This window comes from Zea mays, chromosome 5, assembly GCF_902167145.1.
Source record: "Zea mays cultivar B73 chromosome 5, Zm-B73-REFERENCE-NAM-5.0, whole genome shotgun sequence".
In the NCBI taxonomy this organism is placed as follows: domain Eukaryota; kingdom Viridiplantae; phylum Streptophyta; class Magnoliopsida; order Poales; family Poaceae; genus Zea; species Zea mays.
The window spans coordinates 30916290-30944126 of record NC_050100.1 but is presented as its reverse complement, the minus strand read 5'-3'; positions in this window follow the sequence as shown (position 1 = coordinate 30944126).

The following is a 27837-nucleotide window of genomic DNA, read 5'->3' as shown; positions in this document are numbered from 1 at the left end:
GGGTGATCTCTTTGTATCGCTTGGTGGACTCTTGGGTGTGGCGGTCTTGGACCCTGATCATCTTCTTTGTCTTGATCATTGGCATCTCCCCCTTGATCATTGTCCTCCTCTTGAGGTGGCTTATCCTCTTGATCTTCATTTTCATCATCTTGAGCTTGATCCTCATCTTGGGTTGGTGGAGATGCTTGCATGGAAGATGATGGTTGATCTTGTGCTTGTGGAGGCTCTTCGGATTCCTTAGGACACACATCCCCAATGGACATGTTCCTTAGCGCGACGCATGGAGCCTCTTCATCATCTAGCTCATCAAGATCAACTTGCTCTACTTGAGAGCCATTAGTCTCATCAAACACAATGTCACAAGAAACTTCAACTAGTCCAGTGGACTTGTTAAAGACTCTATATGCTCTTGTGTTTGAATCATATCCTAGTAAAAAGCCTTCTACAGCCTTAGGAGCAAATTTAGATTTGAAAGGGAATTAGGCTTACACCTAGTTCCTAAATAATTTTGGTGGTTGAATTGCCCAACACAAATAATTGGACTAACTAGTTTGCCAAAGTGTGTAGATTATACAGGTGTAAAAGGTTCACATTCAGTCAATAAAAAGACCAAGTGTTGGATTCAACAAAGGAGCAATGAGGCAACCGAGGGCACCTCTGGCTGGAGGCACCGGACTGTCCGGTGTGCACCGGACAGTGTCCGGTGTGCACCGGACAGTGTCCGGTGCGCCCAGAGGACACCAACTCAAACTCTTCGCCCTCGGGAATTCTCGGAAGCCGGCGCGCTATAATTCACCGGACTGTCCGGTGTGCACCGGACATGTCCGGTGCTCCAAGGAAGCGCGGTCTCCGGAACTCGTCAGCCTCGGGTTCGCGCGGCAGCCGCTCCGCTAAAATTCACCGGACTGTCCGGTGTGCACCGGACTGTCCGGTGTGCCAGCGGAGCAACGGCTCCCTGCGGCGCCAACGGCTCTCTGCCGCGCATTTAATGCGCCCTCTGCGCGCGCAGTAGTCAGAATTGCCCATGCTGGCACACCGGACATCAAACAGTACCTGTCCGGTGTGCACCGGACACCCAGGCGGGCCCACAAGTCAGAAGCTCCAACGGCTAGAATCCAACGGCAGTGATGACGTGGCAGGGGCACCGGACTGTCCGGTGTGCACCGGACTGTCCGGTGCGCCATCGAACAGACAGCTCCACCAACGGCCACATTTGGTGGTTGGGGCTATAAATACCCCAACCACCCCACCATTCATTGCATCCAAGTTTTCCACTTCCCAACTATTACAAGAGCTCTAGCATTCAATTCTAGACACACCAAAGAGATCAAATCCTCTCCAATTCCACACAAAGCCCTAGCGACTAGTGAGAGTGATTTGCCGTGTTCATTTGAGCTCTTGTGCTTGGATTGCTTCTTTTCTTTCTCACTTGTTCTTGTGATCAAAACTCCATTGTAATCAAGGCAAGAGGCACCAATTGTGTGGTGGCCCTTGCGGGGAAGTTTTGTTCCCGGCTTTGATTTGAGAAGAGAAGCTCACTCGGTCCGAGGGACCGTTTGAGAGAGGGAAGGGTTGAAAGAGACCCGGCCTTTGTGGCCTCCTCAACGGGGAGTAGGTTTGCAAGAACCGAACCTCGGTAAAACAAATCTCCGTGTCTCACTTGCTTATTCGCTTGGGATTTGTTTTGCGGCCTCTCTTGCGGACTCGTTTCTTATTACTAACGCTAACCCCGGCTTGTAGTTGTGTTTATATTTGTAAATTTCAGTTTCGCCCTATTCACCCCCCCTCTAGGCGACTATCAATTGGTATCAGAGCCCGGTGCTTCATTAGAGCCTAACCGCTCGAAGTGATGTCGGGAGATCACGCCAAGAAGGAGATGGAGACCGGCGAAAAGCCCACTACAAGCCACGGGAGCACTTCATCGGAAGAGTCCCGCACCAAAAGGAGGGAGAAGAAGAAGAGCTCTTCCAACAAAGGGAAGGAGAAGAAATCTTCTTCTCACCACAAAGAGAAGAAGGAAAAATCTTCTTCCCACAAGCCACATCGGAAAGGCGACAAGCACAAGAGGATGAGGAAGGTGGTCTACTACGAGACCGACACTTCATCAACATCGACCTCCGACTCCGATGCGCCCTCCGTCACTTCTAAGCGCCAAGAGCGCAAGAAGTATAGTAAGATCCCCCTACGCTACCCTCGCATTTCCAAACATACACCTTTACTTTCCGTCCCATTAGGCAAACCACCAACTTTTGATGGTGAAGATTACGCTAGGTGGAGCGATTTAATGCGATTTCATCTAACCTCGCTCCACAAAAGTATATGGGATGTTGTTGAGTTTGGTGCACAGGTACCGTCGGTAGGGGATGAGGACTATGATGAGGATGAGGTGGCCCAAATCGAGCACTTCAACTCTCAAGCAACAACAATACTCCTCGCCTCTCTAAGTAGAGAGGAGTATAACAAAGTACAAGGGTTGAAGAGCGCCAAGGAGATTTGGGATTTACTCAAGACCGCGCATGAAGGTGATGAGCTCACCAAGATCACCAAGCGGGAAACGATTGAGGGGGAGCTCGGTCGGTTCTGGCTTCGAAAAGGGGAGGAGCCACAACACATGTACAATCGGCTCAAGACCTTGGTGAACCAAGCGCGCAACCTCGGGAGCGTAAAGTGGGATGACCACGAGGTGGTTAAGGTTATTCTAAGATCACTTATTTTCCTTAACCCTACTCAAGTTCAATTAATCCGTGGTAATCCTAGATATACTAAAATGACCCCCGAGGAAGTTATCGGGAATTTTGTAAGTTTTGAGTGCATGATCGAAGGCTCGAGGAAGATCAACGAGCTTGATGATGCCACCACATCCGAAGCTCAACCCGTTGCATTCAAGGCAACAGAGGAGAAGAAGGAGGAGTCTACACCAAGTCGACAACCAATAGACGCCTCCAAGCTCGACAATGAGGAAATGGCGCTCGTCATCAAGAGCTTCCGCCAAATCCTCAAGCAAAGGAGGGGGAAGGATCACAAGTCCCGCTCCAAGAAGGTTTGCTACAAGTGTGGTAAGCCCGGTCATTTTATTGCTAAATGTCCTATATCTAGTGACAGTGACCGAGGCGACGACAAGAAGGGGAGAAGAAAGGAGAAGAAGAAGTACTACAAGAAGAAGGGCGGCGATGCCCATGTTTGTCGCGAGTGGGACTCCGACGAGAGCTCAAGCGACTCCTCCGACGACGAGGACGCCGCCAACATCGCCGTCACCAAGGGACTCCTCTTCCCCAACGTCGGCCACAAGTGCCTCATGGCAAAGGACGGCAAAAAGAAGGTTAAATCTAAATCCTCCACTAAATATGAATCCTCTAGTGATGACAATGCTAGTGATGAGGAAGATAATTTGCGTTCCCTTTTTGCCAACCTTAACATAGCTCAAAAAGAAAAATTAAATGAATTGGTTAGTGCTATTCATGAAAAGGATGACCTTTTGGATTCCCAAGAGGATTGTCTAATTAAAGAAAACAAAAAACATGTTAAGGTTAAAAAGGCTTATGCTCTAGAAGTAGAAAAATGCGAAAAATTATCTAGTGAGCTAAGCACTTGCCGTGAGATGATTGACAACCTTAGGAATGAAAATGCTATTTTAAATGCTAAGGTTGATTCACATGTTTGTAATGTTTCAATTCCCAATCTTAGAAATGATAATGTTGATTTGCTTGCTAAGATTGATGAATTGAGTGTATCTCTTGCTAGCCTTAGAGTAGAAAATGAAAAGTTGATTACTAAGGCTAAAGAACTAGATGTTTGCAATGGTACAATTTCTGACCTTAGAACTAAAAATGATATGTTGCATGCTAAGGTTGTAGAATTAAAATCTTGCAAACCCTCTACATCTATTGTTGAGCATGTATCTATTTGTACTAGATGTAGAAATGTTGATATTAATGCTATTCATGATCATATGGCTTTGATTAAACAACAAAATGATCATATAGCAAAACTAGATGCTAAAATTGCCGAGCACAACTTAGAAAATGAGAAATTTAAATTTGCTCGTAGCATGCTTTATAATGGGAGACGCCCTGGCATCAAGGATGGCATTGGCTTCCAAAGGGGAGACAATGTCAAACTTAATGCCCCTCCTAAGAACTTGTCTAACTTTGTTAAGGGCAAGGCTCCCATGCCTCAGGATAACGAGGGCTACATTTTGTACCCTGCCGGTTATCCCGAGGACAAAATTAGGAAAATTCATTCTAGGAAGTCTCACTCTGGCCCTAATCATGCTTTTATGTATAAGGGTGAGACATCTAGCTCTAGGCAACCAACCCGTGCCAAGTTGCCTAGAAAGAAAACTCCCAATGCATCAAATGAACATAGCATTTCATTTAAGACTTTTGATGCATCGTATGTTTTGACTAACAAATCCGGCAAGGTCGTTGCCAAGTTTGTTGGGGGCAAACACAAGGGCTCCAAGACTTGTGTTTGGGTACCCAAAGTTCTTGTTTCTAATGCCAAAGGACCCAAAACAGTTTGGGTACCTAAAGTCAAGAACTAAATTTGTTTTGTAGGTTTATGCATCCGGGGGCTCAAGTTGGATACTCGACAGCGGGTGCACAAACCACATGACCGGGGAGAAGAGGATGTTCTCCTCATATGAGAAAAACAAAGATCCCCAACGAGCTATCACATTTGGGGATGGAAATCAAGGTTTGGTCAAAGGACTTGGTAAAATTGCTATATCTCCTGACCACTCTATTTCCAATGTTTTTCTTGTTGATTCTTTAGATTACAACTTGCTTTCTGTTTCCCAATTATGTCAAATGGGCTACAACTGTCTTTTTACTGATACAGGTGTCACTGTCTTTAGAAGAAGTGATGATTCAATAGCATTCAAGGGTGTGTTAGAGGGTCAGCTATACTTAGTAGATTTTGATAGAGCTGAGCTCGACACATGCTTAATTGCTAAGACTAACATGGGTTGGCTCTGGCACCGCCGACTAGCCCATGTTGGGATGAAGAATCTTCATAAGCTTCTAAAGGGAGAGCACATTTTAGGATTAACAAATGTTCATTTTGAGAAAGACAGGATTTGTAGCGCATGCCAGGCGGGAAAGCAAGTTGGAGTCCATCATCCACACAAGAACATCATGACGACCGACAGGCCGCTTGAGCTACTCCACATGGATCTCTTCGGCCCGATTGCTTACATAAGCATCGGCGGGAGTAAGTATTGTCTTGTAATAGTGGATGATTATTCTCGCTTCACTTGGGTATTCTTTTTACAGGAAAAATCTCAAACCCAAGAGACCTTAAAGGGATTCTTGAGACGGGCTCAAAATGAGTTCGGCTTAAGGATCAAGAAAATAAGAAGCGACAACGGGACGGAGTTCAAGAACTCTCAAATTGAAGGCTTCCTTGAGGAGGAGGGCATCAAGCATGAGTTCTCCTCTCCCTACACGCCACAACAAAATGGTGTAGTGGAGAGGAAGAATCGAACTCTATTGGACATGGCAAGAACCATGCTTGATGAGTACAAGACACCGGACCGGTTTTGGGCCGAAGCGGTCAACACCGCCTGCTACGCCATCAACCGGTTATATCTTCACCGAATCCTCAAGAAGACATCATATGAACTCCTAACCGGTAAAAAGCCCAACATTTCATACTTTAGAGTTTTTGGTAGCAAATGCTTTATTCTTGTTAAAAGAGGTAGAAAATCTAAATTTGCACCTAAAACTGTAGAAGGCTTTTTACTAGGATATAACTCAAACACAAGGGCATATAGAGTCTTTAACAAGTCCACTGGACTAGTTGAAGTCTCATGTGACGTTGTGTTTGATGAAACTAACGGCTTAGAGCAAGTTGATCTTGATGAGATAGGTGAAGAACAGGCTCCATGCATAGCGCTAAGGAACATGTCCATTGGGGATGTGTGTCCTAAGGAATCCGAAGAGCCTCCACATGCACAAGATCAACCGTCCTCCTCCACGCAAGCATCTCCACCAACTCAAAATGAGGATGAAGCTCAAGTTGATGAAGGACAAAATCAAGAAGATGAGCCACCTCAAGATAATGGCAATGATCAAGGGGGAGATGCAAATGATCAAGACAAGGAGGATGAAGAGCAAAGGCCGCCACACCCAAGAGTCCACCAAGCAATCCAACGAGATCACCCCGTCGACACCATCCTCGGCGACATTCATAAGGGGGTAACTACTCGATCTCGGGTTGCACATTTTTGTGAGCATTACTCTTTTGTTTCCTCTATTGAGCCACACAGGGTGGAGGAAGCACTTCAAGATTCGGATTGGGTGATGGCGATGCAAGAGGAGCTCAACAACTTCACTAGAAATGAGGTATGGCATTTAGTTCCACGTCCTAACCAAAATGTTGTAGGAACCAAATGGGTCTTCCGCAACAAGCAAGATGAGCATGGTGTGGTGACAAGGAACAAAGCACGACTTGTGGCCAAGGGATACTCCCAAGTCGAAGGTTTGGATTTCGGTGAAACCTATGCACCCGTAGCTAGGCTTGAGTCAATTCGCATATTATTGGCCTATGCTACTTACCATGGCTTTAAGCTTTATCAAATGGACGTGAAAAGTGCCTTCCTCAATGGACCAATCAAGGAAGAGGTCTATGTTGAGCAACCTCCCGGCTTTGAAGACAGTGAGTACCCTAACCATGTCTATAGGCTCTCTAAGGTGCTTTATGGGCTCAAGCAAGCCCCAAGAGCATGGTATGAATGCCTAAGAGATTTCCTTATTGCTAATGGCTTCAAAGTCGGCAAGGCCGATCCTACACTCTTTACTAAAACTCTTGAAAATGACTTGTTTGTATGCCAAATTTATGTTGACGATATTATTTTTGGGTCTACTAACGAGTCTACATGTGAAGAGTTTAGTAGGATTATGACACAGAAATTCGAGATGTCTATGATGGGGGAGTTGAAGTATTTCTTAGGATTCCAAGTAAAGCAACTCCAAGAGGGCACCTTCATTAGCCAAACGAAGTACACTCAAGACATCCTAAGCAAGTTTGGAATGAAGGATGCCAAGCCTATCAAGACACCCATGGGAACCAATGGGCATCTCGACCTCGACACGGGAGGTAAGTCCGTGGATCAAAAGGTATACCGGTCGATGATTGGTTCATTGCTTTATTTATGTGCATCTCGACCGGACATTATGCTTTCTGTTTGCATGTGTGCAAGATTCCAATCCGACCCTAAGGAATCCCACCTTACGGCCGTAAAACGAATCTTGAGATATTTGGCTTATACTCCTAAGTTTGGGCTTTGGTACCCTCGGGGATCCACTTTTGATTTGATTGGTTATTCGGATGCCGATTGGGCGGGGTGTAAAATTAATAGGAAGAGCACATCGGGGACTTGCCAGTTCTTGGGAAGATCCTTGGTGTCTTGGGCTTCAAAGAAGCAAAATTCGGTCGCTCTTTCCACCGCCGAAGCCGAGTATATTGCCGCAGGTCATTGTTGCGCGCAATTGCTTTGGATGAGGCAAACCCTGCGGGACTACGGTTACAAATTAACCAAAGTCCCTTTGCTATGTGATAATGAGAGTGCAATCAAAATGGCCGACAATCCCGTCGAGCATAGCCGCACTAAGCACATAGCCATTCGGTATCATTTTCTTAGGGATCACCAGCAAAAGGGAGATATCGAGATTTCTTACATTAATACTAAAGATCAATTAGCCGATATCTTTACCAAGCCACTTGATGAACAATCTTTTACCCGACTTAGGCATGAGCTCAATATTCTTGATTCTAGAAATTTCTTTTGCTAGCTTGCACACATAGCTCATTTATATACCTTTGATCATATCTCTTTCATATGCTATGACTAATGTGTTTTTCAAGTGTATTTCAAACCAAGTCATAGGTGTATTGAAAGGAAATTGGAGTCTTCGGCGAAGACAAAGGCTTCCACTCCGTAACTCATCCTTCGCCATCGCTCCAAGAAAAGGACTTTGTCTTTGGTATAATCTTAACTCATTTACTTATGACCAAAGGGGAAGATAGTACTTCAAGGGCTCTAATGATTCCGTTTTTGGCGATTCATGCCAAAGGGGGAGAGAGTATGAGCCCAAAGCAAAAGGACTGCACCACCACCATTTTCAAAAGACTTAGTGTTAAGTATTTATTTATCAATTGGTTTTCCTATTGTGTTCAAAAGGGGGAGAAAGTAGTATTTCAAAAATGGTATATCAAAACCCTCTTGAACACTAAGAGGTGGATCTCTTTTAGGGGGAGTTTTGTTAAGTCAAAAGAAAAGCATTTGAAACACTTGAACACTAAGAGGTGGATCTCTTTTAGGGGGAGTTTTGTTAAGTCAAAAGAAAAGCATTTGAAACAGGGGGAGAAAATTTCAAATCTTGAAAATGCTGTACAAACTCTTATTCATTTACCTTTGACTATTTGCAAAAGATCTTTGAAAAGGATTTACAAAAAGAATTTGCAAAAACAAAACTGTGGTGCAAACGTGGTCCAAAATGTTACATAAGAAAGGAACATTCCATGCATATCTTGTAAGTAGTTATATTGGCTCAATTCCAAGCAACCTTTACACTTACATTATGCAAACTAGTTCAATTATGCACATCTCTGTTTGCTTTGGTTTGTGTTGGCATCAATCACCAAAAAGGGGGAGATTGAAAGGGAATTAGGCTTACACCTAGTTCCTAAATAATTTTGGTGGTTGAATTGCCCAACACAAATAATTGGACTAACTAGTTTGCCAAAGTGTGTAGATTATACAGGTGTAAAAGGTTCACATTCAGTCAATAAAAAGACCAAGTGTTGGATTCAACAAAGGAGCAATGAGGCAACCGAGGGCACCTCTGGCTAGAGGCACCGGACTGTCCGGTGTGCACCGGACAGTGTCCGGTGCGCCCAGAGGACACCAACTCAAACTCTTCGCCCTCGGGAATTCTCGGAAGCCGGCGCGCTATAATTCACCGGACTGTCCGGTGTGCACCGGACATGTCCGGTGCTCCAAGGAAGCGCGGTCTCCGGAACTCGTCAGCCTCGGGTTCGCGCGGCAGCCGCTCCGCTAAAATTCACCGGACTGTCCGGTGTGCACCGGACTGTCCGGTGTGCCAGCGGAGCAACGGCTCCCTGCGGCGCCAACGGCTCTCTGCCGCGCATTTAATGCGCCCTCTGCGCGCGCAGTAGTCAGAATTGCCCATGCTGGCACACCGGACATCAAACAGTACCTGTCCGGTGTGCACCGGACACCCAGGCGGGCCCACAAGTCAGAAGCTCCAACGGCTAGAATCCAACGGCAGTGATGACGTGGCAGGGGCACCGGACTGTCCGGTGTGCACCGGACTGTCCGGTGCGCCATCGAACAGACAGCTCCACCAACGGCCACATTTGGTGGTTGGGGCTATAAATACCCCAACCACCCCACCATTCATTGCATCCAAGTTTTCCACTTCCCAACTATTACAAGAGCTCTAGCATTCAATTCTAGACACACCAAAGAGATCAAATCCTCTCCAATTCCACACAAAGCCCTAGCGACTAGTGAGAGTGATTTGCCGTGTTCATTTGAGCTCTTGTGCTTGGATTGCTTCTTTTCTTTCTCACTTGTTCTTGTGATCAAAACTCCATTGTAATCAAGGCAAGAGGCACCAATTGTGTGGTGGCCCTTGCGGGGAAGTTTTGTTCCCGGCTTTGATTTGAGAAGAGAAGCTCACTCGGTCCGAGGGACCGTTTGAGAGAGGGAAGGGTTGAAAGAGACCCGGCCTTTGTGGCCTCCTCAACGGGGAGTAGGTTTGCAAGAACCGAACCTCGGTAAAACAAATCTCCGTGTCTCACTTGCTTATTCGCTTGGGATTTGTTTTGCGGCCTCTCTTGCGGACTCGTTTCTTATTACTAACGCTAACCCCGGCTTGTAGTTGTGTTTATATTTGTAAATTTCAGTTTCGCCCTATTCACCCCCCCTCTAGGCGACTATCAAGATTTTCTACCTCTTTTAACAAGAATAAACATTTGCTACCAAAGACTCTAAAATATGAAACATTGGGCTTTTTACCGGTTAGGAGTTCATATGATGTTTTCTTGAGGATTCGGTGAAGGTAGAGCCGGTTGATGGAGTAGCAGGCGGTGTTAATCTCCTCGGCCCAAAACCGGTCCGAAGTCTTGTACTCATCAAGCATGGTCCTCGCCATGTCAAGTAGAGTTCTATTCTTCCTCTCCACTACACCATTTTGTTGTGGTGTGTAGGGAGAAGAGAACTCATGCTTGATGCCCTCTTCCTCAAGAAAGCCTTCTATTTGAGAGTTCTTGAACTTCGTCCCATTGTCGCTTCTAATCTTTTTGATCTTTAAACCGAACTCATTTTGAGCCCATCTCAAGAGTCCTTTTAAGGTCTCTTGGGTTTGAGATTTATCCTGCAAAAAGAACACCCAAGTGAAGCGAGAATAGTCATCCACAATTACAAGACAATACTTACTCCCGTCGATGCTTATGTAAGCGATCAGGCTGAATAGATCCATGTGGAGTAGCTCAAGCGGCCTGTCGGTCGTCATGATGTTCTTGTGTGGATGGTGGGCACCAACTTGCTTCCCTGCTTGACATGCGCTACAAACCCTGTTGTAATACCCAAATTATAAGGAAGAATAAAAGAAGAATTTGCTCTCCTCTATATATGTGTATGTATCTCTATTAGTCATCGCATGTGAACACCTCATAAGATAAACAAAGGATTAAAAAATCGTTAAATTGTGCATCATGATGAGGTTTCATTGTATGTGCATTTTTGTGTGACAATGTGACAATAATGTAGAAATAAAGATGACAACATCTAAATTAGAATTTAAACCCTAAAGAGAATTCTAGAAATGTGGAGAAGAGAAAGAGATAAAGGAAATGAATAAATAAATAATATATGTAAATAAATACCTCCAGAATTAGTATCTCTAAATGTTGCAAGTATAAATTGTAATAATGAGTCACAAGAGTTTGAATTAAATTTGAATTTAAAGTGAATTTGAAAATGAAGGAAAGAAAGTGGGAAAAGAAAAAGGCAAAAACGCTATTTGGGCCAGCTTCTAACCATTTCGGCCCAACTCTCCCCTCGCTGCGCGCCTACCTCTCCTTGGTGACACTGACGTGTGGGCCCCAGCCGCCAGGTCGGCTGGCCGCTTACTCCCTCCTGCGCGCGCTGCGTTTGTGGCTGTCTCTGAGTCGTGGGCCCGAAACGCCAGGGCGTCTTCTTCGCTACGGACTCACCCGAAATCCATGGGGTCTGGCCGCGACCCTTGCGCCATTGCCGCGAACTTCGCGGGGGCTGGTAAGCTTTTCTGCGCCGATCTCCTCAGTGCGGACTCACCTCCGCTCCTCCGCACAACCGGACGGATCTGACACCGGCGCATGGGACCAGAAATTGGGCAGCTCGCCCCCTCCACACGGACTCCGCCCCAATCTCAACTGGGCGCCGATCTCCGCGCCGCCATGGACTCCACCGCTTCTCCCGGGGAAAGGCCTCCCTGTGCGGACTATAAAACCCCTGGGCGTGCGCTCCTCTTGTCCACCCTTGTGCGGAACTCGATGAGTGCGCCGCGTGCAGGAGGAGGGGAGAATCGGGAGATCTTGGGTACACGGGAGAAACCCCCCAGCCACCATTGACGGTCGCTGCTCCGTCGTTGTGTTCTCTAGGGTTGCGCGGGCGCTGTCCCGATCGTGCCGCACTTGTAGGGCACCTCGGGGGAGAGCGAATTCCTGTGGGGTGGCTCCTAATTGCTCACCGATGTACCGCGACCACCGTAATCTGCATCTTCCGGTGGCTGAGCTCCTACTCCATCTTCTTACGGTGGTAAGCACCTCTGTTAAGTTCCCCTCAGTCCCCTCTATGCAAAGTTTCATTTGGACTGGAGAATCAGTCACCACATCTCGTTTTCACGCAACCCCGGTGATGGCGCCGCCGTGGTAGCTGCTTGCGTCGGCCGCTGTTGTGTCGGGAGGGATGAAGTGGGCGCGACCGTGGGATGCTCGTTCAACGATCGGGATTGGGTCCTGGAGTTGTGAGGATTGATGCATCCGGGACCGTCCGATCGAGGTTAAGCGGATAAGATTAAATCTCCATCTAGTGTTCCAACGTTGTGATCTGGGTCGTTCGTCGGGTATCCAACGGTGGATATGTGATCAAATGTATTTGAAATCTGCACCGTTGATCCTCAATCCGGTGGACCAGAAAACCTACCGGTTCAGTGCTTAGCCAATTTAATCCTTGCCCTCGGTTTCTAATCCTGTGGCTCGGATCTTAGCATACCCCTTCGGTGGCCGTTTTCCTAAGGAGACCCCGCATTTTTCTCAAAATAACCCGCGGTTCACCCTGGGGTTTCTCTGAGTCTGGGAAATATTTTGAGTTAGCCCCTGTAGTTTCTGTAATTAGTGCGCCCAGTCCAGAAGCCTGAGAAAATTCAGAATTTATTTTAGAAAATGATTTTGAATACAAAAACAATACTAGAAACTTGTGAAATTCATATTTAATTCATTTTAGCTCCAAATTGAGCCATTCCAGTTGCAATAATTTTTGTATTAATATTTTCTATCAACTAGTGCCTCTGTTTAGCCATGAAACTTGAATTAAAAATGCTCATTTGAATTAATCTATTCTAGGTGCTTAATAACTTCAGAAATTCATAACTTGGTGAACGTAGCTCCGAATTTATCGGTTTTCGAACCCACGATCTCGTAGCTTCGCGTAGATTATTATCACGTAGTTTATTCTTATGTTTGGTGTAATGTTAATTTTTGCCTATACCATGTTTGTATGTATTGATACGTTTAGCAGTGAGGACACGTGTCATCTGAAGAGCAATTTGGTACCTGGAATCTCAAGTCCCAGGCAAGTTGTGCCCTTGATCACTTCTTTTACCCACTCATGTTCTAATTAATCATAATGATCTGTATAGGTTAATTTTGATGGGACCTAATAGGTTACCCTAGTTTGTCTATCTTTATGCCTTGTTTACCACTGAACTTTTTGGGTAGTACTTGCTAGTGCTATATGTGGTTTTGGGCATTGAGATACACATTATTCATGATTGTACTTTTGTTATTCGTTGTTATTTACTGTTCATGTCAAGATCATTAATGTTAATTGGAACATAGAGCTTAACTTGAGAAACACGTGCCACCACAAGGGTTTATGGACGCCCTTGGCTGATTAATTAGGAAAGCTAGTGGAAGACTACCTTACCCGAAAGGGGCAAGGGCAGTAGGGGAGTGGTCAGTGTAGGGAGGCCCTCGGGAGGATTTTGCTGCGATGGCGGTCCTGCAAGGGATTCCAGCATTGGAGCTTCCTATAAACTGTAGCGGGTTTTCTGAAGCTAGTGGAACTTTGAAAAGGCCTCGTAGTGTTACCCTGCCTCGCCTCCTCGGTAGAGGTGTATGGGAAGTCGCGATCCCTTGGCAGACGGGTAACATGACTTGTGGGTAAAGGGTACCACCTCTGCAGAGTGTAAAACTGGTATACTAGCCGAGCTCACGGTCATGAGCAGCTCAGGACTCTCTGATGATTAATTTATGGAACTTAAATTCAATTTGTCATATGCATTGCATCGCAGGTGATGATGTTACTTCTGTTCTACTTTTTAATTGGGATGGTATTTACTTATACTTAGTAATTGCTAATAAAATTTTGACCAACTTTAAAAGCAATGCTCAGCTCTAACCATCCTCTTTGGTAAGCCTTACACTTCACGTGAGCTCCCACCTTTGGCGAGTTCATGCACATTATTCCCCACAACTTGTTGAGCGATGAACGTATGTGAGCTCACTCTTGCTGTCTCACACCCCCCCACAGGTCAAGAACAGGTACCGCAGGATGAGGCGCATGGAGGATGCCGTGGCAAGTTCGTGAGTGGTCTAGGTCGTCGTCTCCCAGTCAACTTTGGGTTGCTGGACCGTTGTCTCCTTATAATGTAATTATTTATTTATTTTGTATAGAACTCCTGTTATGTAGTAAAGATGTGACATTCGACCCTGTGCCATGATTCATCATATGTGTGAGACTTGGTCCCAGCACACCTGGTGATTATGCTCGCGCACGGGTCTTGGTGCCCCGAAATCCGGGTGTGACAGAAGTGGTATCAGAGGAATGTTGACTGTAGGACGAAACCTAGATAGAACTGGACAACCAATACTTACTTACCTTACTCTGATTCTTTTCTAAACTCATCTTAATCTTTTCTCATCTATTTCCACTTACTCTGATTATTCTTACCTTTTCCTTCTAAAGACTAATGTGGATTTCACACTTCGAAATCATGTGCCTAAAGTGACCTTTAGGAATAGGAGACCTACTCTTAGGAACAAAAAAAAACTATTTGTATAGGTGTTTATACGCTTGAGTGATTGTTCTTATGATACCTGTCTGATTTGGATCTTTGATTGAGTGTGATTAGTTGTGGAGTAATGTCCACAATTATATCTGCATATACGTATAGGCATATAAATAAATAAATAAAATTTACGAGATAACTAAACAACTTAGATTATCCTCCATTAAAATGTATCTATTTTATATAGATCCCTCTAATCTTAAAAGACTCTCCCATATCTTAATAGATTCATCGTATCTTATAAGATTCTCTCTTATCTTACTAGATCCACCTCATCTTAAAAGATTCTTCTTACCTCAATAAATTCATCTTATCTTGAAGATATTCTATCTTATCATAACATATCTAACTAATCTCAAAAGATTCTAACATATCGTAATAATACATACTCTACCCTGTTGGACCTATTTAACCTAAACTAGTCTAATCTAGTCATATCCAATCTAATCTAGATCTTATCTTACCTAATGTGACCTGATCTAGTGTGGTCTAATGTTATCTAACCTAATGTGGTCCACTTAAACAGATTAATGACACTAGTAGAAGAGATTAGACCCTACTAGCCATGTATTAACTTAACTTAGCACATTGGATCAACTCAACCATGAGCTAACCCAACCCATAGAGCCATGATGAATGGTATAACTTTTCTATTCCCACCTAACAACAAACAAACTTTTAACCTGCATCTTGTAGTCTATCTCACCCATATATATATATCTCTCATCTTGACAGATTCTATCTTACCCTTGGATATTCACCTTATACGACTGGTTACCCCAATCTGAACATAAAACAAAGATTAAGCCCTATTAAAGAATCTTCAGATTATAACCAGCTACTAGCTTATTCATTCCACTTATTGAATAATTTCCTTTGCAAAACTATTACCATATGCTTCTAACTTTCATGGTCAATACCAGGAAAGGAAAGATTATCACGCAACAACAAACAAAAATGAATTCTCCAAATCCTCCACCTGTTGAAATCGATCAAGTGGTTGCTGCCCAAAGACTGGTAATACAACAATTAACAGACCTGGTGACCGAGATGCAAAATCAGATAAGACAAGAACGTGAGGAAATACGTCAGGTCCGCCAAGAAATAAGGCAAGCGCGGTCGGAGAGACAACAACAACAACAACCTCCACCACCACCACCAGCTCCACCAAGCTACATAAACATATATATAAATTACTACCATTTGTAAGATCTAGATGTTACTTTAGATGATATGATATTATTTTAGAAGGAATAATAACATCTATTTGACCGTATGTTTTGCTAATAAATTATGCATCATGTTGAGATTTTGTTTGTGCATATGTGTTGAAAAAAAGGCTACATCCCTTTTCTTACAAATCTCGGGGACGAGATTTTTTGTTAAGGGGGGTAGGATTTGTAATACCCAAATTATAAGGAAGAATAAAAGAAGAATTTGCTCTCCTCTATATATGTGTATGTATCTCTATTAGTCATCGCATGTGAACACCTCATAAGATAAACAAAGGATTAAAAAAATCGTTAAATTGTGCATCATGATGAGGTTTCATTGTATGTGCATTTTTGTGTGACAATGTGACAATAATGTAGAAATAAAGATGACAACATCTAAATTAGAATTTAAACCCTAAAGAGAATTCTAGAAATGTGGAGAAGAGAAAGAGATAAAGGAAATGAATAAATAAATAATATATGTAAATAAATACCTCCAGAATTAGTATCTCTAAATGTTGCAAGTATAAATTGTAATAATGAGTCACAAGAGTTTGAATTAAATTTGAATTTAAAGTGAATTTGAAAATGAAGGAAAGAAAGTGGGAAAATAAAAAGAAAAAGGCAAAAACGCTATTTGGGCCAGCTTCTAACCATTTCGGCCCAACTCTCCCCTCGCTGCGCGCCTACCTCTCCTTGGTGACACTACCGTGTGGGCCCCAGCCGCCAGGTCGGCTGGCCGCTTACTCCCTCTTGCGCGCGCTGCGTTTGTGGCTGTCTCTGAGTCGTGGGCCCGAAACGCCAGGGCGTCTTCTTCGCTACGGACTCACCCGAAATCCATGGGGTCTGGCCGCGACCCTTGCGCCATTGCCGCGAACTTCGCGGGGGCTGGTAAGCTTTTCTGCGCCGATCTCCTCGGTGCGGACTCACCTCCGCTCCTCCGCACAACCGGACGGATCTGACACCGGCGCATGGGACCAGAAATTGGGCAGCTCGCCCCCTCCACACGGACTCCGCCCCAATCTCAACTGGGCGCCGATCTCCGCGCCGCCATGGACTCCGCCGCTTCTCCCGGGGAAAGGCCTCCCTGTGCGGACTATAAAACCCCTAGGCGTGCGCTCCTCTTGTCCACCCTTGTGCGGAACTCGATGAGTGCGCCGCGTGCAGGAGGAGGGGAGAATCGGGAGATCTTGGGTACACGGGAGAAACCCCCCAGCCACCATTGACGGTCGCTGCTCCGTCGTTGTGTTCTCTGGGGTTGCGCGGGCGCTGTCCCGATCGTGCCGCACTTGTAGGGCACCTCGGGGGAGAGCGAATTCCTGTGGGGTGGCTCCTAATTGCTCACCGACGTACCGCGACCACCGTAATCCGCATCTTCCGGTGGCTGAGCTCCTACTCCATCTTCTTACAGTGGTAAGCACCTCTGTTAAGTTCCCCTCAGTCCCCTCTATGCAAAGTTTCATTTGGACTGGAGAATCAGTCACCACATCTCGTTTTCACGCAACCCCGGTGATGGCGCCGCCGTGGTAGCTGCTTGCGCCGGCCGCTGTTGTGTCGGGAGGGATGAAGTGGGCGTGACCGTGGGATGCTCGTTCAACGATCGGGATTGGGTCCTGGAGTTGTGAGGATTGATGCATCCGGGACCGTCCGATCGAGGTTAAGCGGATAAGATTAAATCTCCATCTAGTGTTCCAACGTTGTGATCTGGGTCGTTCGTCGGGTATCCAACGGTGGATATGTGATCAAATGTATTTGAAATCTGCACCGTTGATCCTCAATCCGGTGGACCAGAAAACCTACCGGTTCAGTGCTTAGCCAATTTAATCCTTGCCCTCGGTTTCTAATCCTGTGGCTCGGATCTTAGCATACCCCTTCGGTGGCCGTTTTCCTAAAGAGACCCCGCATTTTTCTCAAAATAACCTGCGGTTCACCCTGGGGTTTCTCTGAGTCTGGGAAATATTTTGAGTTAGCCCCTGTAGTTTCTGTAATTAGTGCGCCCAGTCCAGAAGCCTGAGAAAATTCAGAATTTATTTTAGAAAATGATTTTGAATACAAAAACAATACTAGAAAGTTGTGAAATTCATATTTAATTCATTTTAGCTCCAAATTGAGCCATTCCAGTTGCAATAATTTTTGTATTAATATTTTCTATCAACTAGTGCCTCTGTTTAGCCATGAAACTTGAATTAAAAATGCTCATTTGAATTAATCTATTCTAGGTGCTTAATAACTTCAGAAATTCATAACTTGGTGAACGTAGCTCTGAATTTATCGGTTTTCGAACCCACGATCTCGTAGCTTCGCGTAGATTATTATCACGTAGTTTATTCTTATGTTTGGTGTAATGTTAATTTTTGCCTATACCATGTTTGTCTGTATTGATACGTTTAGCAGTGAGGACACGTGTCATCTGAAGAGCAATTTGGTACCTGGAATCTCAAGTCCCAGGCAAGTTGTGCCCTTGATCACTTCTTTTACCCACTCATGTTCTAATTAATCATAATGATCTGCATAGGTTAATTTTGATGGGACCTAATAGGTTACCCTAGTTTGTCTATCTTTATGCCTTGTTTACCACTGAACTTTTTGGGTAGTACTTGCTAGTGCTATATGTGGTTTTGGGCATTGAGATACACATTATTCATGATTATACTTTTGTTATTCGTTGTTATTTACTGTTCATGTCAAGATCATTAATGTTAATTGGAACATAGAGCTTAACTTGAGAAACACGTGCCACCACAAGGGTTTATGGACGCCCTTGGCTGATTAATTAGGAAAGCTAGTGGAAGACTACCTTACCCGAAAGGGGCAAGGGCAGTAGGGGAGTGGTCAGTGTAGGGAGGCCCTCGGGAGGATTTTGCTGCGATGGCGGTCCTGCAAGGGATTCCAGCATTGGAGCTTCCTATAAACTGTAGCGGGTTTTCTGAAGCTAGTGGAACTTTGAAAAGGCCTCGTAGTGTTACCCTGCCTCGCCTCCTCGGTAGAGGTGTATGGGAAGTCGCGGTCCCTTGGCAGACGGGTAACATGACTTGTGGGTAAAGGGTACCACCTCTGCAGAGTGTAAAACTGGTATACTAGCCGAGCTCACGGTCATGAGCAGCTCAGGACTCTCTGATGATTAATTTATGGAACTTAAATTCAATTTGTCATATGCATTGCATCGCAGGTGATGATGTTACTTCTGTTCTACTTTTTAATTGGGATGGTATTTACTTATACTTAGTAATTGCTAATAAAATTTTGACCAACTTTAAAAGCAATGCTCAGCTCTAACCATCCTCTTTGGTAAGCCTTACACTTCACGTGAGCTCCCACCTTTGGCGAGTTCATGCACATTATTCCCCACAACTTGTTGAGCGATGAACGTATGTGAGCTCACTCTTGCTGTCTCACACCCCCCATAGGTCAAGAACAGGTACCGCAGGATGAGGCGCATGGAGGATGTCGTGGCAAGTTCGTGAGTGGTCTAGGTCGTCGTCTCCCAGTCAACTTTGGGTTGCTGGACCGTTGTCTCCTTATAATGTAATTATTTATTTTGTATAGAACTCCTGTTATGTAGTAAAGATGTGACATTCGACCCTGTGCCATGATTCATCATATGTGTGAGACTTGGTCCCAGCACACCTGGTGATTATGCTCGCGCTCGGGTCTTGGTGCCCTGAAATCCGGGTGTGACACCTGTCTTTCTCAAAATGAACATTTGTTAGTCCCAAAATGTGTTCTCCCTTTAGAAGCTTGTGAAGATTCTTCATCCCAACATGGGCTAGTCGGCGATGCCATAGCCAACCCATATTAGTCTTAGCAATTAAGCAAGTATCGAGTTCAGCTCTATTAAAATCTACTAAGTATAGCTGACCCTCGAGTACTCCCTTAAATGCTACTGAATCATCACTTCTTCTAAAGACAGTAACACTTAAATCTGTAAAAAGACAGTTATAACCCATTTTGCATAATTGAGAAACAGAAAGCAAGTTGTAATCTAAAGAATCTACAAGAAAAACATTGGAAATAGAATGGTCAGGTGATATAGCAATTTTACCAAGTCCTTTGACCAAACCTTGATTTCCATCCCCGAATGTGATAGCTCTTTGGTGATCATCATTTTCCTCGTAGGAGGAGAACATCCTTTTCTCCCCTTTCATGTGGTTTGTGCACCCGCTATCAATGATCCAACTTGAGCCCCCGAATGCATAAACCTACTAAACAAGTTTAGGCCTTATTCTTAGGTACCCAAACGGTCTTGGGTCCTTTGACATTAGAAACAAGCACCTTGGGTACCCAAACACAAGTCTTGGAGCCCTTGTGTTTGCCCCCAACATATTTGGCAACTACTTTGCCTGATTTGTTAGTTAAAACATATGAAGCATCAAAAGTCTTAAATGAAACACTAGTTTCATTTGATGCAATAGGAGATTTCTTTTTAGGCAATTTGACATGAGTGGATTTCCTAGAACTAGATGCCTCACTCTTATACATAAAAGCATGATGAGAGCCAGAGTGAGACTTCCTAGAATGAATTCTCCTAATTTTATGTTCGGGATAACCAGCAGGATATAAAATGTAACCCTTGTTATCCTGAGCCATGGGAGCTTTGCCCTTAACAAAGTTAGACAATTCTTTAGGGGCATTAAGTTTAACATTGCCTCCCTGTTGGAAGCCAATGCCATTCTTAATGCCAGGGCATCTCCCATTATAGAGCATGCTTGTAGCAAATTTGAATTTTTCATTTTCTATCTCATGCTCATTAATTTTAGCACTAAGTTGAGCTATGTGATCATTTTGTTGTTTAATTAAAGCTAGGTGATCATGGATAGCATCAACATTAATGTCTCTACATCTAGTACAAATGGAAACATGATCAACAGTAGATGTAGAGGGTTTGCATGCATTTAATTCATCAATCTTAGCATGTAAAATGACATTCTTATTTCTAAGATTGGAAATATAAGCATTGCAAACATTTCAATCTTTAGCCTTAGAAATTAATTTATCATTCTCAATCTTAAGGCTAGAAAGAGATTCATTGAACTTGTCAATCTTAGCAATCAAACTAGCATTATCATTTTTAAGTTTGACAAGAGAATCATCACAAACATTTAATTTCTCAACCTTAGCAATTAATTTGGCATTCTCACTTCTAAGGTTGGAGATAGTATCATGGCAAATGCTAAGCTCACTAGTTAATTTTTCACATTTTTCTACTTCCTGAGCATAAGCATTTTTAACCTTAACATGCTTCTTGTTTTCCTTAATAAGGAAGTCCTCTTGGCTATCCAAGAGTTCATCCTTCTCATGAATAACACTAATTAATTCATTCAATTTTTCCTTTTGTTGCATGTTGAGGTTGGCAAAAAGTGTGAGAAAATCATCCTCATCATCACTAGAGCTAGCCTCATCACTAGATGTTGCATATTTAGTAGAAGCTCTAGATTTTACCTTCTTCTTTTTGCCGTCCTTTGCCATGAGGCACTTGTGGCCGACGTTGGGGAAGAGGAGACCCTTGTTGACGGCGATGTTGGCGGCGTCCTCGTCGGAGGAGGAGTCGGTGGAGCTCTCATCGGAGTCCCATTCCCGACACACGTGGGCATCGCCGCCCTTCTTCTTGTAGTATCTCTTCTTTTCCTTCCTCTTTCCCTTCTTGTCGTCGCCTTTGTCACTATCACTAGACAATGGACATTTAGCAACAAAATGACCGGGCTTACCACATTTGTAGCAAACTTTCTTGGAGCGGGGCTTGTAGTCTTTCCCCCTCCTTTACTTGAGGATTTGGCGGAAACTCTTGATGATGAGAGCCATCTCCTCATTGTCGAGCTTGGAGGCGTCGATGGGGAGCCTACTTGACGTAGACTCTTCTTTCTTCTCCTCCGTCACTTTGAATGCGACGGGTTGCACCTCGGGTGTGGAGGTGGCGCCTCGCTCGATGATTTGTTTAGAGCCTTTGATCATCAATTCAAAGCTCACAAACTTTCCTATAACCTCATCGGGAGACATTAGCTTGTATCTAGGATCACCACGAATTAATTGAACTTGTGTAGGATTAAGAAAAACAAGTTATCTTATAATAACCTTGACCATTTCATGGTCATCCCATTTTGTGCTCCCGAGGTTGCGCACTTGATTCACCAAGGTCTTGAGTCGGTTGTACATGGCTTGTGGCTCCTCCCTTTGGTTGAGCATGAATCGACCGAGTTCCCCCTCGATCGTTTCCCGCTTGGTGATCTTGGTCACCTCATCTCCTTCGTGTGTGGTATTGAGCATGTCCCAAATCTCTTTGGCACTCTTCAATCCTTGCACCTTATTATGCTCCTCTCAATTTAGAGAGCCGAGGAGTATAGTAGTGGCTTAGGAGTTGAAGTGTCAGATTTGGTCGACCTCCTCCGAATCATAGTCCTTGTCCCCTTCTTTTGGTACCTACGCTCCATACTCAACAATATCCCATATGCTTTTGTGGAGTGAGGTTAGGTGATGCCTCATTTTATCACTCCACATAGAATAATCTTCACCGTAAAAAAACGGTGGTTTGCCTAATGGGACGAAAAGTAATGGAGTGCGTTTGGAAATGCAAGGATAGCGGAGGGGCATCTTACTATACTTCTTGCGCTCATGGTGCTTAGAAGTGGCAGATGCCGATTCGGAGCCGGAGGTGGAAGATGACAAAGAGTCGGTCTCGTAGTAGACCACTTTCTTCATCTTCTTCTTCTTGTCACCTTTCCGTTGTGTCTTGATGGAGGAAGAGGATTCCTCCTTGTGCTTGTGGCCGGACTACCTTGAGTGGGTTCTCCTCGAGCTTGCGGACTTGTTGTCGCCGGTCCCAATCTCCCTCTTGGGGGATGCTCCCGACATCACTTCGAGTGGTTAGACTCTAAAGAAGTTGTAACACCATAAAAGCCATCAATTAAAATAATAAATTTAGATATTATATTAATTAGGGTAATAAAATTTTTAGTGTTTAATTGTTCATTTACATCGTTTTCTTTGCATGCGCTTGATTGATTATCGGATGATTGTTGTTAATTTCCTTTTAAAAAAGAAATCCTAGTAATTAGACAATAATTAAGAAATATAATAATTATTAGTCTAAAATCAAGTACTCCATTTATAAATATTTTTGGTAATTTTTTTATGATTTTTAGAGTTCTTTAAAAATGAATTTCGGAATTGGAAAAAAAAAAGAAAAAAAAAACTAAAACTAACCGGCCGGCCCACCAGGGCCCAAGACCCCAAACCCTAAGGCACGCGCGCGCCCTGGGAAGAATTCCCAGCCGCCGCCTCCCAGCTCTCCCTCTCTCTATTCTCTCTCTCTCCCACTCTCTCTCTCCCTCACCGGTCCTCTCTCCTCTCTCTGTTTGCTCGCCTGCGCGCACACCAGCGCCCGGCAGCGAGCCGCGCCAGCCCTGCGCAAGCCGTGCGCGAGCCGGCCGCACGCCGCGCTGCCTCCCGTGCGCGCCGGCGTCCAGGCGGCCGAGCCGTGCGACGCGCGCAGCCGAGCGCCGGCGCCCTGCAGCCGCGTACCGCACGCCAGGAGCCCGATGTCGCGCACGACCCCGACGCCGGCCCCTGCGCGTTACTGTCCCGACGCCGCGATTCACGCGCGCGAAGCCCAAGATTAATACCGCACGCCCGTTTGAAATCTCGCGTCATGGAGCTTAATTCCGTCCGTTCCCTCCCCCATTATTATTCTCTCTAACGTCGCCATTGATAGTGTTTGAAGGCCGCCGGTGCCCCCATGAAGCTCCCTGGCGTTTCCTTTCTTCTCCCTCCTCTCCATTAGTCTCTGGAAACTGACGCAGTGGTGGCCATTGAAGACCACGTTACTCCCTCTAGCAGACCTTTCTTCTCCCTCCTGCTCTCTATAAAAGGCAGCAGAGCCTCCCTATTCCTGCCTACTCGAATTTGCCTCCCTCTCTAGCACTCCACGCTCATAGCTAGTGCCGTTGCCGTTCGTCGCCGGAGCCAGTGGAGTTCGCCGGAGTTCGTCGTTCGTCGCCGTAGTTCGCCGGAGTGTACCGTTCGTCGCCGGAGTTCGCCGGAGCGACACACTCGCCGTCCGTAGTCGAGCCCCGCACTCCGTCCGGCCGAAACCCGTCGATCCGTCCCCGTCACACGCACGAACCCGAGGTTGATGACGACCCAAATTTATTTTATGTATTTTATAAAGCGCTTTTGATTCGATTCATGTGTATAAGTTTGTTGTAATATGAACACATGTGATTCCGATTTATGTATTTGTGTGCGCTATGGAATTTGTTAGAAATATGTGATTAGTAGTGCACCGTGTTATTTCATGTTAATCGACGCGTTGAGTTTTGGATTAGGAATATGACAACATTTAGTAGTCACACGTTGGCGATAAAAATGCTAGATAGGAATTTTTTTGTAGTTAAATTTGGTCACAATAAATTTTAGAAACTACTTGGAGAATTATAGGTGCATTTTTTTGATGGGTTAGAAAAATGATATAGAACGCATGTCATATGAATAATATAGGATTTTTGATGATTTATCTAATTATTTTATTAGCATTTTTCTTTTATAAAGAAAGGAGAAAATATCATTAGTAGATGGCAAAATAGGCTTTGTTAGTCAAATAAACATGTTCACAGATTTAGAACTTAAAATTGTTAGAATACTAGTTTATGTCAAATAACCTCGCTTGTGTTAGAAAATGTTCAATTAATAGTTTATGTAGATTTTTAGAATATTAATATTATTGATTTCATTTTTGCTATACTAACTAATTTGTGTTAGAAGTAATAAAAGGTATTAATTTATTTATTAGGATTAAAAGTTAATAAGTATTATTTATCTCCATTGATGATGTTAAAATAGATTAATATTAGTTAAAATTATATTTATTGCACCCACTCATAAATTCACCATTAGGATTCATATTAATAGCCACAATTGAATTAATAAGTATTTACGCGATTAGTACGTAATTAAGATATGATTAGTGCGATAGGTTAATGTGTGCTTAATGACGTATTGGTGTATGTTTATGAATGGTGCATGTTTATTTATTGGTGTATGTTTTATTTTTGTATGTGCGCTATGCGACCCTATTAGAAGCGGATTGTGCGGTAGACGATCCGAACTCGTTCGAGGACGATCCGCAGGACTCGCTTGAGCAGGGCAAGTGGATTCTCCCTCTGCATATTCTATTTGTACCTATTCACTGCATATAATAATATTTACCTTTTTGATATATTGCATAATTTGATGGGATGTACCTAATTAAGGATTTCCTAGATTTACTACCTGTATTCCTTGTTTAACCTGGGAAAATAATTAAGCTGTGCAAGATTCATGCTACCGCTCAACTTAATGATTCTTAATGTCACTCTTTAATTGGTTTTAATGTTCCAAAAATGTTAATTGGCAATTATGACATTAACCCGATGGTTAAGATAATTTTATTACAAATTTAATTGGAACATGGAGTGACCACCCAGGATAACAGTGCAACCACGAGTGCTATCATGGCTCTGGCTTTGGTAAATAGCTCTATATGCTTAGTGCCTAGCAACCTTACCTGAAAGATGGGCAAGAGGGGGAGCGGTAGGTGCTGGCAGCCCACGTTAACATGGGGTCGTATTCTTGGCTAAGGTACTTCACCCAGGGGGCCACCACCATCGTCTTTAGAAACCTTAGCGGGTTGCTTCGTATTAAGGTATTTTGTGAAAACCTCATAATGGATCCCTAGCCATTCACCTCGGCAGTGTCTAAGGGTCCGATCAACCCGGGCTAGATGGGATACATGGCTTGTGGGTAAAGTTGTACCACCTCTGCAGAGTGTAAAACTGATATATCAGCTGTGCTCCCGGTTATGAGCGACCTGGACTCCTCACATGATAATTGAACTTGAAGATGGAATTAAATTGAGATCCGATGATCTGCCAATAATTTGCTTAAGTGGTTTCACTTAAGTGTTTTTGATATATTCATATTCCTTTGTTTAAATGGGATATATGGGATTCACACTTATTAGTAAGACAGGTGTTATTAATAAAATGTTGACCAATTAAAATGCTTACTGCTCAACCTTAGCCTCACCTTGTTATACCTGCATTAGTTTTTCCCCCACTTGCTGAGCCCCGACCATAAGTGAGCTCACCCTTGCTTAATTTTGATCAGAGGGTGATGCTGGAGACTTTGATGGAGATTTTATCGACGACGATGATTTCTAAGTCTAACGATGCGCCGGTCATCTTCCTGTGGGAGATTGCCCCGTTGTTTATTTCCGCTTTACTTTGATGTGATACTTGTTAAAGATACAATGTTTCAGATGATGTAATAAAGTATTATACTCTCTTTACGCCTTTATTGCATTGTCTTTTGATATATTACACTTGTGACGTCAACATATGTGTGGAAATGGATCCTGGCACACATATGGTATGCGCTCGGTTCTACCCCCTGGAACCGGGTGTGACAGAAGTACCGGGCTCCGATACCAATTGAAAGTCGCCTAGAGGGGGGTGAATAAGCAAATCTGAAATTTATAAATTTTAAGCACAACTACAAGCCGGGGTTAGCGTTAGAAATAAAGTCGATTCCAAAAGAGAGGGTGAAAACAAATCAACAAAAGAAATAGAGCGGATGACACGGTGATTTGTTTTACCGAGATTCGGTTCTTGCAAACCTACTCCCCGTTGAGATGGTCACAAAGATCGGGTCTCTTTCAACCCTTTCCCTCTCTCAAACGGTCACCTAGACCGAGTGAGTTTTCTCCTTAATCAAACGGGTCACTTAGACCTCACAAGGACCACCACACACTTGGTGTCTCTTGTTTTGATTACAAGTCACTTAAGAATAAGAATGGGAATAGAAGAAAGCACGATTGCAAAAGTCAAGCAACAAGAGCGACAAATATCACATGAATCACTCTCTCTTAAGTCACTAAACACTAATGATCACTTTTCTCAATTGTGGAACTTGGAGAGATTGAAGCTTTGATTGTGTCTTTGAATGGATTGCTAGCTCTTGTATTGAATGTGGAGGATTGGAATGCTTGGGTGAAGTGAATGGAGGTGGTTGGGGTTGTATTTATAGCCCCCAACCACTTCCTAGCCGTTGCTCCAATTCTGCCAACCGCGGACGGTCTGCGCCCCTGGTCCGGACGGTCCGCCCATGCACATCAATGGCTGAAAACGCAACGGTCAGCAGTAACGGCTATATAAACGACTATTTTGCATTTAATGCGTCGTCAGATGTTAGATAAAGGCAGTCGTGGACGGTCCGGTCGTGCACCCCAGACGGTCCGCGAGGTCGCTATAATTCATTTTACCGAACCCGTCACCTTCGGGTTTTTCGGTTTCTCACCGACCGGGCGGTCCGCGCCTGAGGCCAGACGGTCCGCGCGTGGTCTCGGACGGTGCTTGCTTTTCCTTCGAACGGTCCATAGTGTAGACTTGGATTTTTGCATTGGTTCTGTCTGAGGGTCATCCTGGTGTCACGGACGGTCCGCGCTTAGTCTATTTTTCCAAAAAGCTTCTCCTGTCTGGAATAATCTACGGTATTCTGGACAGTCGACTTAGAATAGTTGTAGATGAACTTATGCACCTGTGAAATGATCAACTAGGCAAACTGGTTAGTCCACAAGGTTTGTGATGGTCGTCAAACACCAAAATCTATTATAGGAAATATTGAGACAATTTCCCTTTCAAGTGCTACAGAAGACTGTGTGCCATGGCTAGGAAGCAGGGCCCACCTGCTAGCGCCCCCACCGCAGTGGCCGCGTTTTGGGTCCGCGGGCGCACACGCCAGAAAGCGCATTGGTGGGCCGAAAGGTCGAGAAACAGCCCAAACAGTTGTTTTGTCTTTTCTTTTTTTCTTTTTTTCTTTTCTATTTCAAATTTCAAATATTCAAACTAAACTTAAATCCTGGTTTTGACCTCCAGATTTCAAATACCAAACGAACGTCTACTGTTTACAATATTATTATTTATTCTTCTCCTATTATTTAATTATGGAAGGAATAAATGATTTCATTAAAATTTCCTTTCTCATTTTCTGTTTTATATTTTCATTTATAATTTGAGATCAAATTTAAGTTATGATTCCTTTATTCAAATAAAATGCATGACAAAAAATCCTTAGCTTGAGATGCACATTTCTTTATTTATTTATTGGTTACTTGACTAATTTGATACCAAAAAGGAAGGGAACTAATTTATCTCCCAAGGTTTCAAAAATTCCCAAAACACTTAACATAAATATATTTATTTATATCATTATTTTTTCTCTGATACAAATTTTTG